General features: G+C 40.4%; 1 protein-coding gene across 2 annotated transcripts in view; it reads right to left on the bottom strand.

The window, feature by feature from the left end:
- The window catches only part of LOC105279112 (forkhead box protein O), a 152,591-nt gene that overhangs the window by 18,565 nt on the left and 115,485 nt on the right, over positions 1–18,541 (bottom strand). The window contains exon 8 of one of the 2 annotated variants that reach the window (XR_002193255.2): positions 12,684–18,047. The exons of the other annotated variant lie outside the window; for it this stretch is intronic. The gene's annotated coding sequence lies outside the window, so the exon portion shown is untranslated. Of the gene's footprint in view, positions 1–12,683; positions 18,048–18,541 lie in introns of those variants that run through there. 2 annotated transcript variants of the gene reach the window in all.

The raw sequence follows: 18,541 nt of genomic DNA, 5'->3' as shown, positions 1-18,541 counted from the left end.
CGGCCGTGTCATCCTTAGTCACTCCCGCGCCATCGCTCATACCAGAAAAGACAAGATTCCGCGAGTAAAAAGGAATTTCAGCCGGAATGAAGGGTGCATCGCGTTCGCGAATTCTTTTGTAGAAACGCTCGCACTGATGTTGGTGCGACGCACGTGATTTCTCGCGATCGCAGTAACTCGATATCGGCCTCATAAATTTACATTACGTCGGGTGAGAAATGGGATCGTGAGTTCTCAGGAAACGAACTGGCGATGTTAAAATGACAGCGCACCTGAAATCGTACTCCGCTAATGAACATCACGAATTCTGACTCATTGCGAGAATTAGCGTCGTCCGAGAAAGAAAATAATTGGACATTTCTTTGGCTAATCTAATCAATGAGCGTTTTTTCCGCTCGAATATTAGATCTTCCGATAAACTTAATGCATATTTATTATAATGGTATTTTTGCCATATGATCGATTCTTGATACAACTTAAATCATAATCCTTTTCACTTTTTCTGGTAAAGTGGTACGAATATACGAAATACGAAATATGTGGGGAATACAAATTACTGATAATAAAATAATGCATATAACTAGTGACAAAAAAATTATACTTTATTTAATTTGTTTAAAATTTCGAAAATACTGAATTTATAGATTACATTAATATAGTAGGCATTTTACGATTCTTCTAATTTTATAATATACATTTTAATTTTTAATAATAATTCAAATATTGCATTTAACAATATTATATATTTAAAAGATTAAAATAAATGAGCAATTTTTTGTAGGGATCGTTAGGAAATGAAGGTCGATCTACTAAATAGTAATAACACTCCAGCAATTTTTGCTATATCATGCTTGTATTATTCTTGAAACACGCATTTTCGTGTTAACGAACGATCCCAAGCTCGAGTACTCTCAAATACCGGACGGAGCACTTTAATTTCCTGGCAGGTGGGCGGAAGAAAACGGGGATGAAACGAATGGAAACGAGACAGAGTGGCCGGAAAATGTGCGAGAATCGAGATAGTGAAAGGTGGTGTGGATAGGCAGACGGATGGATCGTTGTTGCCATGACAGTATTTTCTCTCGGACGGGGGTGAGTGGATGTATCATTCACCTTTCTATGGTTCTCGATTCTTAAGATTCCATCGTCGGGGAAAGAATTGTATCAAGATGCGCGCAAGAAATATCGTACTTAGTCTTAATTTTTGCTTCGCATTAGGATAGCAGGAACAATTTGTCACAGATTATCAAAGAATATTTCATTAAACAGAATGAACATTCAAAGATGATATAAGAATATTTTTGATATTATCGTCACATGATAATTTTATCATTTATATTATTTATCATATAATAATATAATGCTTATTTTTATTAGTAAAATGTATTAAATACTTTAAATTAATTCAGATTGTTCAGATATATTACGTTTTATCAAATTCCATTAAATGCACACACGGTAAAGAACTTAATAATAATTTTTTTCTCGGAATTGACTGTAGACAATAAATGCATTACGCAAACGTAATAATATTCTCGAAAAATAAATTTTATATAAATAAAAATGGATCAAATTCTCGAGGATATTCTCGATCTATCGATGCACCGGCGATATTACGTTAAGAGAATGCTTTTCATGAGTGGCTACCCTATTGAAAGTAATGAAAGAAGTACGTAACGTAAAACCAGAGGAAGATGAGGAGTCAGTGACATTAAAAAACATACATGAATTCTTATGGGGCAATGCTGGTGCTTTAAGGAACTATGAGCTTGAATACCGTTTGAAAAGCTTTAAAAGTGAGTGAGTGAGTGGGTAAACAAACCGGGGTTGTTTACCCTTCTGAGAATGTAGACTAGAGCAGGTTGCCCCGGAAGCTGGAGGCATCCGTTGCGTACTTTCCTTTGCCATGACCTATCCTATTTCATTGTGTCCTCGATGTTATCCCGATCTCTCACGACTATCTTTCTCAAAAACCCTCCTCTCAAAAGCTTTTCTCGCGCATATCGAGATAGTAAGGTATCTCAGATACTGATTATTCTTTGGCCAATTAAATTTAGCTTTCATGTTCTGTCGTGACTGTCAATAAGCGATTAATTGAGAAATGGAGAAGCATCAATCTATTTTTCACTGCTCGTTACCTCCTTTCGTCTTTTCGATTATTTAAAATGTCACATATTTAGAATCTACCTACAAATTACATAATTCGTAATATAAAAATAAATTAAAAGGAAAGAGACTTTTTGCAAACAAAACAAATATTAAAAAGGCTATTTTCATCGAATGAAAAAGAAATTAAGTACAATGAAAATATTCCTTCAAGATACCATTAATGCAGTTTATCACAGTTACACAGTTATCACATATCGCAAACATCTTCCGCGGAACGTGCTCTTCCAACTTTTCATAATAGTATTGCAACATAATAAAAATTCCTCAAAATAAAAGTCAGGTTTTTATACATATTTCGAACGTAACATCGACTTCGCAAAAATTAACTTATTGATTTCAATGAACCATTTGAAATCTCAAGTAGCACCTCCGCCCTTTCCGGCAGAGACAGAGATGTCAGACAGATGCCTCCTCCTCCTCCATCGGGGAGGCATTCCAGATGACGTCGCAAAACGCGTCATTAAGGGAACGAGAGCAAGTGTCGCTTAGAAGCGACGGCAGCGAGAGGAGGCGATGTAATTATTTCAAGGCCACTGAACGCGCGATCGAGCGAGCCGCCCCGCATCGGATCATGCTGCTCCAGTGATCCTGCGGTACCGCTAATCTCCGGATCCTTTCCGCGAGGGCACACGTCCTAGGTCCTGATTTCAGATCCCACCTTGTGCTTCCTTCCTTCCTCCCTGTATGCCGTCACCGATAATCGGCCCAGGAGTATCTGTCGCTGATTTACCTTAAGCGACGGGAAAGCGCGCGCGGAAGTTCACTCGGCGCGACAGTTGAGGGAATTAACGCCCGGGGAGATTCGTCGCCACTCAATGACTTTATCACGTGTGATCGCATAGCTGATATCAGCATCGATCACTCGAATCTGTGAGGATGCAGCGCGTTAAGCCGTATGTACATGTACACGTATGCGCTTTATTGGGATTAACGATTTCGTGCATCGCGCCTGAAATTCTCTGGAGGCATGTAAATCGCTTATTCGATCGAACGAGACGTTTAGTACGATGTATCGAACGAGACGTTTAGTATGATAGATCTGAGATATTTCTGACGAAACCGAGTGTGTCTCATATTTTTCAAGTTGATTTTAAGAAATATCTCAATCCGAATTATCAGTTCACAGTTATTTGTTGAATCTCTCGTGTGCGTGTGTTATCGAGCAAAATTTTTGAACTTTTTATATGTTCCCAATCCTTTTTTTACCTTCCCAATCTACAATACATCCTTGCGATTCTTGCAATTCTTCGATTTTATAAGATATCTGATAGAATGACAAATCTATGTGAGATATTTCGATATTTCTTACATATAAGCTATGCAAAATAACTGGCGATGTTCTGAATTTCTACTCGTTGCACTATATAATCTCGTTAAAAAGCATAAAAAATATTTATACATCTGTATTTATACGTCTGTAGTAGTAAGAAAATGGTATTATTGGATTTTTAACGCAGATAATGCTTTTACTTACGTCAGTTTTTATATGACTATCGTAAAAGAAAGCATCAATAATATATGATTATCGGCGATACTTCGGGTTTGAGCAATTCGAGTTATAGAAATACAGTGCTACGAAATTATCAATGCATGATCAATACTCAATGAATTATCAATACTCAGATATCCTCTACAAATACTTACTCATTGTGTGAAAACTTTTTCACTTAATAATCTCAATTTGTTACAACCAATTACAAATTATTCTTCTTCGCAAAGACTTTAGCCTACCTTGTTTCAATTTATTATTATCTACATTATCAATTTTTTAGAAAACCGTGAAAGTATATCGAAACTACTTATGTACGATTAACATAAGTGTAAATTAACAGTAAAAAATCCTATGCTCTATCACAGGCTTCTTATTGATGAAACATTCACGCTATATAAAAAGCGCGCACAGAGCAAGGATTTTTTACTGTAGATCAAAAGGCAGTAAGAATGCTGATAATTAAGTTGAGTAGATTTTAATGCGGTTCGACTCGCGCCTATCCACCATTACTTCAAGCGTGTTTAAGGATGTCATCAGGTGAGATGAGATGAGATGAGATGAAATGAGGTATAATAAGGCAGAGGTGCGCTCAAAGTTTGCTATTAAACGTGACTATATATTAATGCGACTACGCGCGCGCGTAAGCGCGATAAATTTCTCGAAGACATCGAGCGTACTTGAGTTATAAGTTATAAATTACAAGTCTTCACACGCTCGGTTAAGTTTCCAGGCGACCGTAATTAAAGGGTAAGATTTCTGCGAGACTATGTTTCGTCGCGAGAGATAATTATACGTCTGACCTACTTCCGACATTACATCAACATCCCCTTTCAAGATCGGAGTAATTTATATAAATGCACGTAATGTCCAATTTTTTAATTCATAATCGCTAAATGTTGTAATAACAAAGATATATTTCGTATGCAAATCTGCATTTTCTATTGTAGAACTGTGCAAACTATCTTTGGGACTTTGCGTTTTGGTAACTTTTAAAAGTTTTTCTGGAGATATATTTTAGTATATATCTGAAATAATATAAAATGATCTATATATAATATGAATGTTCTAATTAAAAAAGAGTTTGTTGAATATAATTTAATTCCTGTGCTACTTAAAGATACTGTCTCGTAACACATATAATCATTATATTTTCAAATGTAGACTCTACTATAATAAGAAAGCTATAATAAGAAAGCTATAATAAGAAGACTCAAATATATAAAAAAAACAAAAGACAAGAACGGAGAGATATAATTACATTTGCGAATACAAATACTCATTTACTCATGAGCCAAGTTTTCTGATATTATATATTAAAAGCCAATTTAAGCACCAGAAAAAAAAATTATATGCTAAATCCCAGCCATTCATATGAGAATCACGTATGCAGATTCCTGACAATTCGCATGTTGCGGAACATCATCGTACCAGATCGTCTCTCGGAGAGACAATGGGATGCGGGCAGGGGAAGAGCGGGCCGTCATTGATGCCTGCCAATCACCGTGGCGGCGTACTCCGATTGTTCGCGGTACAATTACCAGGGTAGACGAAAAAAGAATTAGGAGAGGGAGAAAGAGAGACAGAGAGAAAGAGGGCTGTCACGCGTCGCGGCCACGGCGGGGCGTCAAATAAATGACTCCCTCAATTTGGCACATTCAGCGTGTTGCTTGTTGCGTGCCCATTCATCCCGCGATGCCTCATCTCGCGGCACCAGCCCATACCAACCCTTGCCCCCGCACCCTGTACTATTCCGTCCATTCCAACGTGTATCTTTTTGTTATACACGCACCGTAAAATCACCTGGCAGATACTGACATCTGGACCAGTTTTCGTACATGGCAGGTATGTTGCTTTGCCACACAAAATCCTAAAGTTAGGAGTGATTACCCTACATTATGCAAATCTGCGTCCTTCACAAGCGTATTAAAAAAGAACGATAGAATTAATGAAGTTATTGCCCATTTGCGGATCAATTTATTGTTCCGCAGCGAGATTTTCCATTTCCGATACGGTGACATTATAGAAAATATCATCTACAGATTTAACAAAATGCATCGCGACACGTGGAATTTCCAATATGTGTGAATTGCCGGAAGATACAAAGGACAGATGATATGATATATTACATGCACGGGTAATCAGAATATTATGTGTTTCAATAAAATGTATCATTTAAATCTCAATTACCATATAAATCGAGTTACAAATACAAACGACATGTTGGACCATTTTATTTTGCACATTCTATATCTGCCATAAATCAAGAAAATTCATTATATGTACATATTATTTCATAAAATATATGACACATGAAATTTTATTGTATAAATTAATTGTCAAATTTTTTCTAACTCTCGCCATAAAAAATTTATCTGCGAATTTGCGAAGAGATCTTCAAAGTAAAAGGCAGGGCGATACACATCATTGGGACACGTGTACAAGATATAACACACAGGCGCACCGGGTATGCCTGTAGGTATACACCGAAAACGTCGTCGAAACGAAGCACGACGTGGTCGTCGTCGTATAACGGTGTTGTGTACACTTATTTAGCGTGTAAACACTCACGAGGTTTGCCAGAGGAGCAACAAGTGCCCACTGATACTACCACCGAGAGTAGCTGGCTTTACACCTCGCCCCGTACACAGGATACACAGGAGAGGAGGGGCGCACCCGCACTCGAGCCGAATATCTCGAGTATCCTGCGGCGGAATGAGAAACCATGACCGGAATTCTTGCCACGGCTTAGCGCTATCCTTAACACTTAACACCGAGCTTCATTTCGAGATTTATTGGTCACGAATAAACACGAAGATTATTTGATATCAACTTGAAAAGAGAATGAGATATTCTTAGCGTTATTTTGCATTTATTAATATTACTATGTCATGTGTTTAATAATGACGATTTAATTCCATGCGCAATATCACCTATAACACTTTATAAAAAGTGCGTACATTTCATTTGCGTGTTATTTAAACGGGATTGATTAATTTTTCTACGAATATGTATATAAAATAATAGCAAATATAATAATAGCCCATCTGCTCCGAGAAAAATTAGATTAAGCGCGCTGGACGAGTTGATCGATTTTGCGCGCGGCGAATGTACTGCAACATTACCCCATAATAGCGCACAAGGAGTGCATCTTCGTTCTCTTGACCGTGCAAGATTACCGTGGAAAGAATTCTCTTTTCTCGTTTCTTTCCCCCCGATTCTGGCAAGGAGCCCTCCTCGATCTCGCTGGACGAGAACAGGAGTGGACGGTGGACCGATCGTGCGTCGACGACGCTGCCAACAGGCTACTTTCCCGCGCCGGAAATACGGCGGACGGTCCCAGCGATGGACACCCGGCGATTCGAGCTTCCTATTGCTGTCGCGATCATTCCGCGGAGCGTTATAAATCGGCGCTTGTACACATATACACGGCTTATAAAGTTTCGGGATTCACGTGCCACAGGATATCGGAAGGATGCGCTTTGCGAATCCTTCTTGTTCGAGCCGTCCGTTGAAATGTGGCACGTAGCGACGGCCAAAAATTTTAGGGGATTTATCGGCGTTGTATGGAGGTACACGGTATGTAATGTAATCCGTTCAACACGTATTACCGGCGATGGAAAGAAAATAAAAATTGCAGATGTGGGTAATAAATTGGGTTTCTCCTGTCGAAAAACCGAAACGAAAATAACTCCCGCGAGGAAAAGTTCTCGTGAGCCGGCCTCGTGAGTGTTTTTAAAAAATTTGTAACATGTCGTCATAGGTAAAATCGATTGGTTAACAATTCAGATCTATCGTGTCGTCCATATACCGTAATGGTGTAATCGACCGGTTAAAAGCAGAATATTACGGCTAAACGATAGATGAATTAGAACGATTTGTACGTGGTTAATAGTTAATTTCGCAACGCTTGCGAGATTAAGAGCTCCGAATATAACAATTAAACGATACGTGGAGATCAAATAAATATAACAATTAATCGCGCCAGAACTTCGATTACATCTGATCACGGTTACATGGAACAGCTGTGCGAAAATAATTCACGGGGAAATTCTGCCGGAAAAGATGTAGAACGCTGTTCTTCACCATCAACGTTACTATGTTTCGGATATTATTTTCCACGTTGGGGCTCTTCCGCATAAATGTAATGTTAATTAGCCGGTACTCTCCTCCCCGCATCCCACTCTTCCCCCGAGCGCAATGTCATAACGCGGTGTGGATTTCACATCGGGGTCGAGTGGGTACGATTCGCGAGCACTTCGCTAAACACACGGAGCTTAACTCGCGTTTTCGCGAGCAGTATTTAATGCAATATCAATTTAAATTGTTCGTGTATCAAATCAAATTAACGAAAAATATTGCAATTTCGGGCAAAACTAAAATTCGATTTGTCAGAGAAATAGCATGTCATCTCACGAAATTTTCAGCGAATTAATACCGAGACAGAGACGCGATTCGCGATGGATTTCGCATCGCAGTTGAAAAGCACAATCCGCAAATGCTCCATAAAGCACAAAGCGCGCACGGCTTTTATTTTCGGAGTCATGAGACGTGAGCTTGCTTGAGCAAGTTTAAATTACTCCTTTCCTCTATTTGATCTTCGCAACGACCGGCCGCTACCTTCGCACTAATTGACGTAATTTCTGCACTGATTATGTCAGTTATTTGTAGTCTCGTTTTAAACGCTATGAGAAACGAGGTCCATGCCTCTTCAAATGATTCGAATACGTGTCCGGAAAGTACTAAATAATTTTAGAACAACGATTTGGTACTAATGCAGTTTCGTTTTGCGAGGCTACGACTCGAAAAATCAAATTTTGGAGAGTGACATCAAGATAAATATCTGCCCTCAATTTCATAACAGAAATGGGTTTCTTGTGATGGCAAAGCATGTTTGATATTTGTAAGATACATAGATGGCTGTTATCATCATTTAAAAATATGTGCGATTAATTATGAAATTGGAATAAAACTTTTCATAACGTTCTTCGTAAATTTAAACCACTGCTTCATATTCCTGTTGTTTATCAATATAATATATTGTTAATGTTAAATATCGATTACATAATTTTAATTAATTGTTAAGTAACATAAAAATCATTAGCAATCTCAAACGAACGCAACAAGGACACCGAATAAAATCTGTGAATCTTGGTATCCTCAAATAAATCCACAGTATTGTCGCAATCGTCCGGTGAAGGCCACATGTCTTCTCGAAATGCAGAAACCACCGCTTTCAAAAAACGGTCATTTTTTGCTGTTCGCGCGGAGAATTTTCGCCTGACAAACTTTAAATTACATTCGAAGGACTCGTCCTCCGACTGTCAGTGTCGCGAAGGACGAGCTCGCCCTTGCGTGGCGACCCCGTCATCGGTTTCCCTTAATTTATATAGACGGGGACGCTTATTCGCACCGTGCGCTGTTTTCCTCTTGAAGAAGTAGAAGAGGGAGAAGGAGAAGAAGAAGAAGAAGGACAGAAGAAGAATAGAAAGACGAAGAAAAGGAAGAAGAAGAGGATGAAGCGAACCAGCAGCTATATCCCCGGAAGTTAACTTTCTCTCTGATTGACGTTCGGTTATTGTCGCCATTTGCATAACTCGTCCCGCGCGTTTCTCTCGCGCGGGCTGCGAAGCTCGAAGTAACCGAGAGACAAGGCCGTCGCGGAGAAAGATGCAGGGAAAGGAAGAAGAAGAAGAGAAAAGTGACGATGAGGGAGAGCCGGACGGGGGGAGGTCGCGAAAGAACAGAAGAAGAATGCGGGAGCGGCCCGCGTGTCAAATCGAATTTGCCTCATTTGCTCTGAGCGGCGACTCCGCCAGCCAGCCAGCAAGAGAATCTATTAGAATAATTTTTATGAATCTAATTTTAAATTCCGGCGAACGAAGTTACTTTACTGTCACGCTGTCAGCGGCTCTTTATTAAGTGGTCCTCCTTGGTGGCGACGACGACGGTGCCGCCGCTGCGTTCGCCCCTCGCCCCGTCACCCCCTCATCGTCGTCCCGCGCCACCGCCGACCTGTCACCCATTGGAAAGGAATAATTTAAATAATTTCCCACCTAATTCCTCTCTGTCCGACGGTGAGGAAAAAAGAGATAGATATGGAGGAGAGAGGCCAAAGAGAAACGCGAGACCCTTCTGCAAGCCAAATTTCGCAATGATGATTGTCGCAAATCTGTCTTCCTGTATGTTATTTAAATCTCGCATTATTGCCCGCCTAATGTGGAGACAATATGTACGTGTTTTAATTAGAAACAATTTTATTACGATTTTCGCATCCTTCCCAAAAGTTAATTACAGTTTTCGAAGTAACTTGCGTCACAATGATGAACTGCGACATTCGACGTTCACGTGACGGAAATTCTTGACGCGGACTCATTGAGACGCGAACCATCCATTGGATACAACGTGAGAGAATGTAAGAGACGCGTCTCACGCCGTATTTACTTTGTGAAACACATACTACGCATTTCCCGAGTCGCTATCTACACACGGGCCTACACGTTTAGCCAAATCATCGAGATTATCTGGCAGTGCTGCTGCGTCCACGCATTTTCACGAACCACTTGAGAAAATATTGATAGTCTGCTCGAAGGAGGTCTCTTGCCTCCCGTAAAGAGGGGCTCGGTCCTTCGTATCTTCCCGGCCAATTAGCTGAGAGATCAGTTTAATTCGCCGTATACGTCATCCGTATATTTGGTTCGTACACATGCACAAACAGGCACACATACAGAGATTACGGGCGGCACGTGCATGTACGCGGTACCCATCTATTCTGCGATACATGCGTTCTCTTGATCAAATTCGTAGCGGCCTTGAAAGATACGTTCGTACGCGTCTTATGGCTGTTACATCGCGATATGCGATCGACGTACACCTTCGTTCGTCATACATTAATTGTGTAATCATTTTATCGTGTAAAGTGATAAATGGGTCGTTGAACGAAATAGTATATACGCCAATAATATTTAATCGCACGTACTTCAAGATGTATTATCTCTCATCGCTATGTGTAATATGGCGTATTTGATTTCAGATTAGTATCCGGATACATCAAACTGTTGTTTTTGTGAAATGATCTATCGAAATAAAATAAACATTGATAATAAAAGTCGTAATAAATATTTGTTTCAATTTCAATAAAAACGCATATTATAGAAAATAAAAATCTAAAATATATTCTTAACGAAAGAAAAGCGTTAATAAAACAGAAAACACTTTTTGTGTGATATATTTTCTTATTTAAAAACTCATATCTATCCTTATTTATCTCTTTTTCGCTTTCAAATTAATAATTCTCTGCTCAAGTTATGCTCTCCCACGAAGGACTACCCCATAAAGAGAAAACATGAGATGTAGATTCTCATATTTAAAAGATAATATCTGGTTCCTCACGATCCTCTCCTCTTTACAAATGATTTTCTCGTCGCCAGTTCATCCTCTCACGCGAACAACCGAGAGAAAGAGCGCCCCTTCCTCTCTCGATAAGGCAAGCAGGTACGATAAACGGTGCATGGAGTTCCATCGGGCAGGTGGAGCGTCTCGACGGCCTATATCCGCGGCTTATTTTAGAACTTCACCGAGTGAAGCCAAGCGTGCACGCACGCATACGCGTGAGGAGGTGTAGACGCGTGCAGCGATTGCGACTCGCTGGACATCGTTCGTGCGTGCGTGCGTGCGTGCGTGCGTGCGTGCTTGCTCGTCGTATGCTATAAGTGGAATGCGTGCACGATCTGTGGTCGACGCCGTGTCGCGTTATCGAGCCTATCGATATCCACGAGGAAGCGAGACCCGAGAGTAAAACGCGAAAGCAGCATCACTTATCTCCTCGTTTGCAGAGCGGGTTTAATTTTCAAAAAAAAGATAAGAGAATAAAGAAAAAACAAACGCGGAATGAATTATGCAGCGCGCCTTCTGCGATGCAGGAACATCATTTCAGATACGAATCACCGTGTAGACGAAATCCGAAGACGTGGTTGTCGCCGTTAATTAACGCCACGCAAAGATTTAACTCCTCGGAATTGAATTGGACGGGATGGCAAGTTGAATGTAATTTCCAGTTGAAACCCTACAGATTGTTGCCACGCCTCGCGCGTGTAATCGGGCACCGAGAAATTCCCATATCCGTGTGCGAGTTGGTCTTTAGGCACACAGTTATATATTTGTTTTGACTCTTCTTTCTGGTCTCTTTTACCTCATTTTGCCCCGAATCAAGCCAGATCTGTATATATCCGCCAAAAGATTTTCTACTACAAATTTTGTGCCACGGAAAATGCGCTTCCTTCGTTCCGCATCATTTCGGAATTTAACGGAACGTTAATCACTTAGAGCTGCCATAGTAACGCGATTCATTTTCATCCTCCCAGCACGATAAAGTGTGCCACGTGACGCAAGTAACAGGATCGTTTGGGTGGCGGGAAAGTTCTCACCTCTCGTGTACGGATACCTGACCATACTCGACTGACAACTGACCGAATATATGTGAGAGGGTGACACGGGAAATATCGTCGGTCATGTATATCGCGCGCGCATGCGAGCGGATTGGCCTACTTTTTGGTTGCAGAAAGCCTCGCGATCTCGGGGATCGAGAGATTCTCGGGTGCATCATCCATAAACGTGCGACTCAGCCTTTAGGCAGTGGTCGGCCAGCCAGCGGCATTAAAACTGTCGCCCAGCTACAAAATAGTAGAAATAGTGCATAACTGCAAAGCGCCGCTGCGAAATCGGAATTTTCAAAATCCGTCATGGCTCTGCTTGTGGCAGCTTTTGCTCGCAAGTCCGTGGGACATCAATTATTTAAAAGGACGCGATGCCAACGATGTATGCGATGTATGTACGTGAACGCTACGTGATCGCTGCGTGATGTTCAAACCAGTAGACAAAAAAAGGTACTACTGTGTTGGAAATAAGTAATTGTGAAGCCTCTTGAGATTCCTGGGTTATTGAATCACCGAAATTGAATTTACTCCCGACATTACGCATGAAAAATGAAATTTGAGGATTTCTACGCAACGATGGTGTCTACTTCTTTTTTTATGGATTTGAAAAATGCGATCTTAAAACTGGAAAAATCAGAATTAAAATAAATTGATATTTTAAATAGGTTAGGCAACTAAAATGAGCACGCCAATCCGTATTAATTTTTTAATTTTCGAGATCAGACTCGTGACAGTTCCAAAATAAAATTGCACGATTCCATTCGTAGATCGGCTCATTAACCCGCGCGAATACTTTCTGCAAAGTCGTCGAACGACGAACGCGAATCGCAAAAATACTACTATGCGTTGTCCGGTATGGCACAGTTTGCGAACAGCAATATCAGCCGATGATGCGGAGAAAAAATGCTCTGATTTCGAAATTTCATGCTGGCCGTTAAGTAATGCAGATAGCCGGTATCCATTACGTAATTGCGGCAATTTTTATAAATAGAATTATGACCTGTGAAATGTAAAATTATAAATCTGGAGCAATATCAGTTTTCCTTTCCCTCTCTTTCTTGATGCAATAGTTGTATCTTGCCAATGCTTTAAAAATACCAATGGCTAGCAACCGAAATATCTCGCTAGGATAATAATTCACGCACCGAAGACCATGAAATGTCGAGCACGATGTTGCATGATCCCGCAGGTATCAAAGACACAGATTAGTCAGAATATTCTTCGTCACACCATGTATAAGATCTCGCTAATTCTATTAAATTATGCCTCATAATATTCATAAACTTTGTTAGTAAAAATACAACATAGTGAAAATATTCGGCATGATTCGATCAGTAATTAAATCCATAATTTCAAAATATATCGCGAACTGTTTGAGAAGAAATAACCGAAGGCAAATTATTCAGATATCCAAATTAGTTCTGCTGTTACCAACGTGATATGCGCCGATTTATATCCATCAACGTATAAAACGCCCGCCTTCCTTCAAGATTTTAATCGTCCGCGGATAAATGGACGATCGGACGATTCACAATTTAAATCATCCGCAATGAAATGTCGCGATATACCTCTTATATGAGATTGTACTAAATTTCTCATTAAATTGGTCGAAATGAATTCGTGATAATTGCGCAGATACGAGAGAGAAAAAGAGAGACGGAAAGGGTGAGAAGGGCAGAGGTGGCGGGCATCACGATGACGCGCAAAGAGCGGAGCTCTTGTTCCGTTTGAAACGTGAGGCAGTGCGGGAAGAGGTCCGCCACTCTCGGTGGCACAGCCAGCAATGATGCGGTTAATGAGATGACTCGCGAGAGCATTCGCTCGTGCGCATCGCTGCATGCGAGTATAGCGAGTACAGTCGCACCGAGTTAGCCGCCAAATGTCAGTGCTCCAGTATCCCCGGTGCATCCGGGCCACACGCGCACAGGTACGCCCGCACTTACGCGTCCCGACGCGCATTCGTTACAATGAAACGATGAGCCGGAATATTGAGCCATTGGGACGTATCATGCACTTATCCCTGGCAAAATTGACCTGTCACTTGGTAGCAGTGGTAGCAGTCAGCGATTACCTCGTCGGTAGTGATAACCGACCAGATCTGAGCTGGGTTTTTCATTCCACTGCGACGCGAAATCTGTACGGCGTATATAAGACTTCTGCATGTGCATTATTACGCGTGTATGTAATGTCTTCATTATACATTATGCCTACGTCTCCACGCAGATCTGTAAGATTTATAAAAATAGAGTGGTGAATCTTGGGATTGATAATTGCGTACAATGTGGCAATTTTCTTGTAATAACGTTGTCACACACCAGAGTAATTAAACTAATTATTTACTAAGTATTACTAAACGTAATTACACAGGCTTATTGTAAGGCACGTAAGAATGACTCGCGCTTGAGAGTGACTAAAAGGGGAAGATTTATTCTGGTTCCTCGAGGATTTCAGTTTTACAAATTGTCATGTGCGCCAAGACTAAGATATTTTGATTTGCACGTGCGTTGCAGCGGATTTCAAGGCAGATATAAAAGCACAAGCTAAATATTATGAAGGTATATAATAACGCGGAACGCGAACGCGGAAATGGACGTAAAAATACGCTGGCGGATATATTTACCCTAAAATTTTAATCAACCGTTCAGCCCGACAATAGCGAGAGCGTACCAGTCACAAATATTTACGTACGTCAAGTGTAGACACATTCAGAACGCACGCGGCTGGTTGGATATCAAAAATAAATAAAATATCGGGTCCAGGGAACATTTTTATTAAAACGCCGCAGCGCTTTATCGCACGAAATTATCGTCACCGACATCTCTCTGTTCACGGCTGCTGCTGAGCCGGCTGGAATTCGCCGAAAATGGCCAGAGCCAAGCAAAGAGTCTCAAGTAATCAGTTATACCGGTCCCCTTGCGTAAATGTATACATAAGAAACATTCTTCTACGCATTTTGGATCTGCAGGCAGTAACAGCGCGGTCACGCAACACGCATACGCGCACACAAGCGCATACGAACCTACACGAGTTTGCCTGAACTAAGGAAAAGCCTAACGTCATGCAAGCATTACGTAAGCCGAGTGCGTAGGCCAAGGCGCCACGTATGAAATCTAGCAGGTTTCGTTCACGAGTGATCAACGAACGAGACGTTTCGCCAATTCGGGAAAGAGACGCATTATCATACTAATCACGTAACCATGTGAATTCCATTCGCGCGTTCGGCACTTTCGTGGTGCGAACTTGCCTATACCCGCGCGATTCGTCGGATACGTTGCCAAAAGCACGCGATGTCTACTTGTTACGCGGAAAATGAAACGCCACTTATGCGAGAAGTCTTATCAATGACGTTCTCAACGACCGCCAAGTCGTTCGCGTAACGACCCAATTGTTTGAGATTTTTCAACGAAAGATAGCGGAGATAATAGGAGGCTGAAAGATGTGATTAATTTATATTTGCTGAATGCAATCTTATGAGGCACCGCTGTGATATTAGGTCACACGCACACAGAAGAAATTAGATGAAAAGACGCTCGTAGGCGTTCTCGACAATTGGAGGCCCGAAGTCCAAACCACGTTAACTTAAAAATTTTTGGCTTTCCTGAAAGATACAGATGAGAAACTTATTCTTATTGTTTTGCGCTTTTAACGACTTGGTATGCAGATATGAGATAATTTTTGAAATTAGAAAATGTTTCTGTATTTTACTTCACGCGAATCACCGTATCATATTTTACGTGTGTGATTCTTATACGACACTTCGCGTTTCCATCCATTTTAATATCGGAGAAACGTGCTTAACACGATATTCATCGATTGGACAATTATAATTCAATTTTTTAACGGCGTTGGCATTTCTGGCATGATTTCAAATTTCGATTTTCCATTATATGCGCAATTATTTATACAAATCTGTACATTTCCAAAAATAAAATGCTATGGATTAATTTCACTACGCAGTTTCCACAAAAAATAATGTGTGTGTGTGTGTGTGTGTGTGTGTGTGTGTGTGTGTATCTTTTCCGTTTGCGACCCATATATGTAAAATTATGTAATGAAAGCCGTAAGACCTGAGTGTGTTAAAAAGCAGCCGGCCGCTTATCGATGCGTAACACCGAGAACGTATCACGGTCTACTTAACGACGTCGGTCGTTGTAAAATCAATTAAACCACTCTTAACCGTGATTTTTCTTTATTTCCTCCCGTTTTACCCGTCCGTCCCACTATGTCATCATCGGGCAGCCGCGCGCGTTCAGTTGCTCTTGCTGCGTTACAGAATCAATTTTTCATCAAGTTAGGTCATCGTAAATATAGCCGTCGGCTTTGAAACTTTTCCGCACATCTAAAAAATGAGAAGAAAAACTAGATGGAATGTAGTAATTTATTTCATATCTTGCAAATGTGCATGGAATTACAGAAAAATGTTTTAGAGATAAAGATAATCAATAGATAACAATAAACGTGAAAAATTGCAGCAGGATACTCAATAAACTACGCACTTATCGTATTGTGACGTGAATAATGGCATACAGAATATCTTATAATTATCCTTTCAAACATTTTCCTGGTTTACCTACAATATCGACAACTTAAATACTTAAATAATAAAATTTCTAATGATTCTTTGGAGCAAACTGAATTTTAATATTCCGAGTCATTATAAGAATTTCATAAGACAGAAGGGTAAACGAGTACTACATCGCCATGATTTATGGATCGTACGCGCAATTACGATCGAAATGCAAGTGGTTTATTGCAAATGATCGGTCGACCAATCGGGGTGCGCATACGAGAGGTGTACATGAATGTCGGTGGTCCGATTAGAATTTCTAATGGAACTCAGTTGAAGTATGCGGGCTTACAATCCATCTAGCTTGTACTACCATCTAGCTTGTGTAGCGGATAATAAATATATTGCTCGCAAATTCTACGAGTATTTTTCACAAGTTTCTACGCGAATACTTGTGCACTGTTGCAGACTGCTCAGGATCATGTCATCATAAAAGAGATGCCTCTATTAATCATTATTAATTCCAGTGTTTATCGTATATTTTTATCCTAGAAAAAAACAGCAATGCAGAAGAGGAATCTTATGTCATAATTTATAAGACCACAAAAGCTATCACAGTGAACCTATCAATGAAGACTCGATTTGCGATAAATCCCATCGCCGTTCGAACGATCGAGCTGAGATGATTTATTCATCATTTGCCGACTACTAACATTTATTTAGAATTATATTGGATTAAAGGAATTGAAAGTATCTTCCAATAATTAGTTTTTGACCTGCTTGGTATCGATTTCGCTTTAAAATATTCTGAGAAAACGCGATCTGATCCGAAAACATCTTACTGATCTCTTCGATATGAGTCTTCATACATCCCGCTTTTCTTTTTCTTCACATTTATTTCCATATTCTTTGTACATTTATACATTTCCAATAAGAATTTATGAATCCGTAACCATTTTGCATACTTTATTAATTGCTAGCTACAACTAATTTTCAATTCTCCTTTAAAACGATATCCAAAGCGGACGGATTTCCCAGAGGAACGTTAGGTACATCATCCTTGAAAGGGTTGGCGCAAGAGCTCTCGCGAGTCGCAAGGGTGCAAGAAACAGGAGAGACAAAGAGAAAGAAAGAGAGAGAACATCTTATCGACGCATTCGTACGAAACACGAGTGAGGGAAGCCACGTAATGAGAATAAACGCCTAACGGCTAAGAACGGCCTGCGTTCGATCCTGAATAATTCATCGGAAACGCACGCTCGATTAGGCAGATCCGCAAGCCCGGTCACCCCCGTCTAGAGGCGTCGGCTGGCGCCCTTCTTCGTCCCTCCCTCTCCTTCTGCCGGCCGCGAACTGATCGACGTTGCTGCGCTGCTACAGTCGTTACATTTACGAAGGGCTGATAGATTCAGGTCATCGTCAAGTCCTTCTTAACCCGTGAAATCCGCTGGAAACAGATTGTATCAATGGGGAAAAAGATCGGCGCGAAAGGGTTGTGTCGAAAATTTACATGAAGACACATAAATAATAAAATGATGCTGCAATATTCTTCGCAACCGGACTGTGCGTGTCAAGTAATAATTCGAGTCGCGTATTGACAACGCGCACTGCAACAAAATACGCCGCGCGGTTATTTTTTATGAATTTTTTCGTTACACATCTCCATAATCCATGCGTTGAGAATTAAAAATTAAATTCTCTCCGCGAGTTTACGCGCGATGGCGACAACTGCAATGTATGCGGAGACTCGTATTTCGTCAGTTACAAACAGACGAACTCCTATCTTGGAAATTGTCTTTATTAATTCTCGGGTCAATTTTAAACAATGAGATAATTTTCTATTCACAGATAATCACAGAAGATTCTTCAAATAAATTTCATCATGGGAAAAATATGTGGGAGAAAATGTATTTTGTAATTCTTAAATGTAAAAAGAAAACA

Source organism: Ooceraea biroi, chromosome 6 (assembly GCF_003672135.1).
Source record: "Ooceraea biroi isolate clonal line C1 chromosome 6, Obir_v5.4, whole genome shotgun sequence".
In the NCBI taxonomy this organism is placed as follows: Eukaryota; Metazoa; Arthropoda; class Insecta; order Hymenoptera; family Formicidae; genus Ooceraea; species Ooceraea biroi.
The sequence above is the reverse complement of the archived record's forward strand: the minus strand, read 5'-3'. Positions and strand labels throughout refer to the sequence as shown.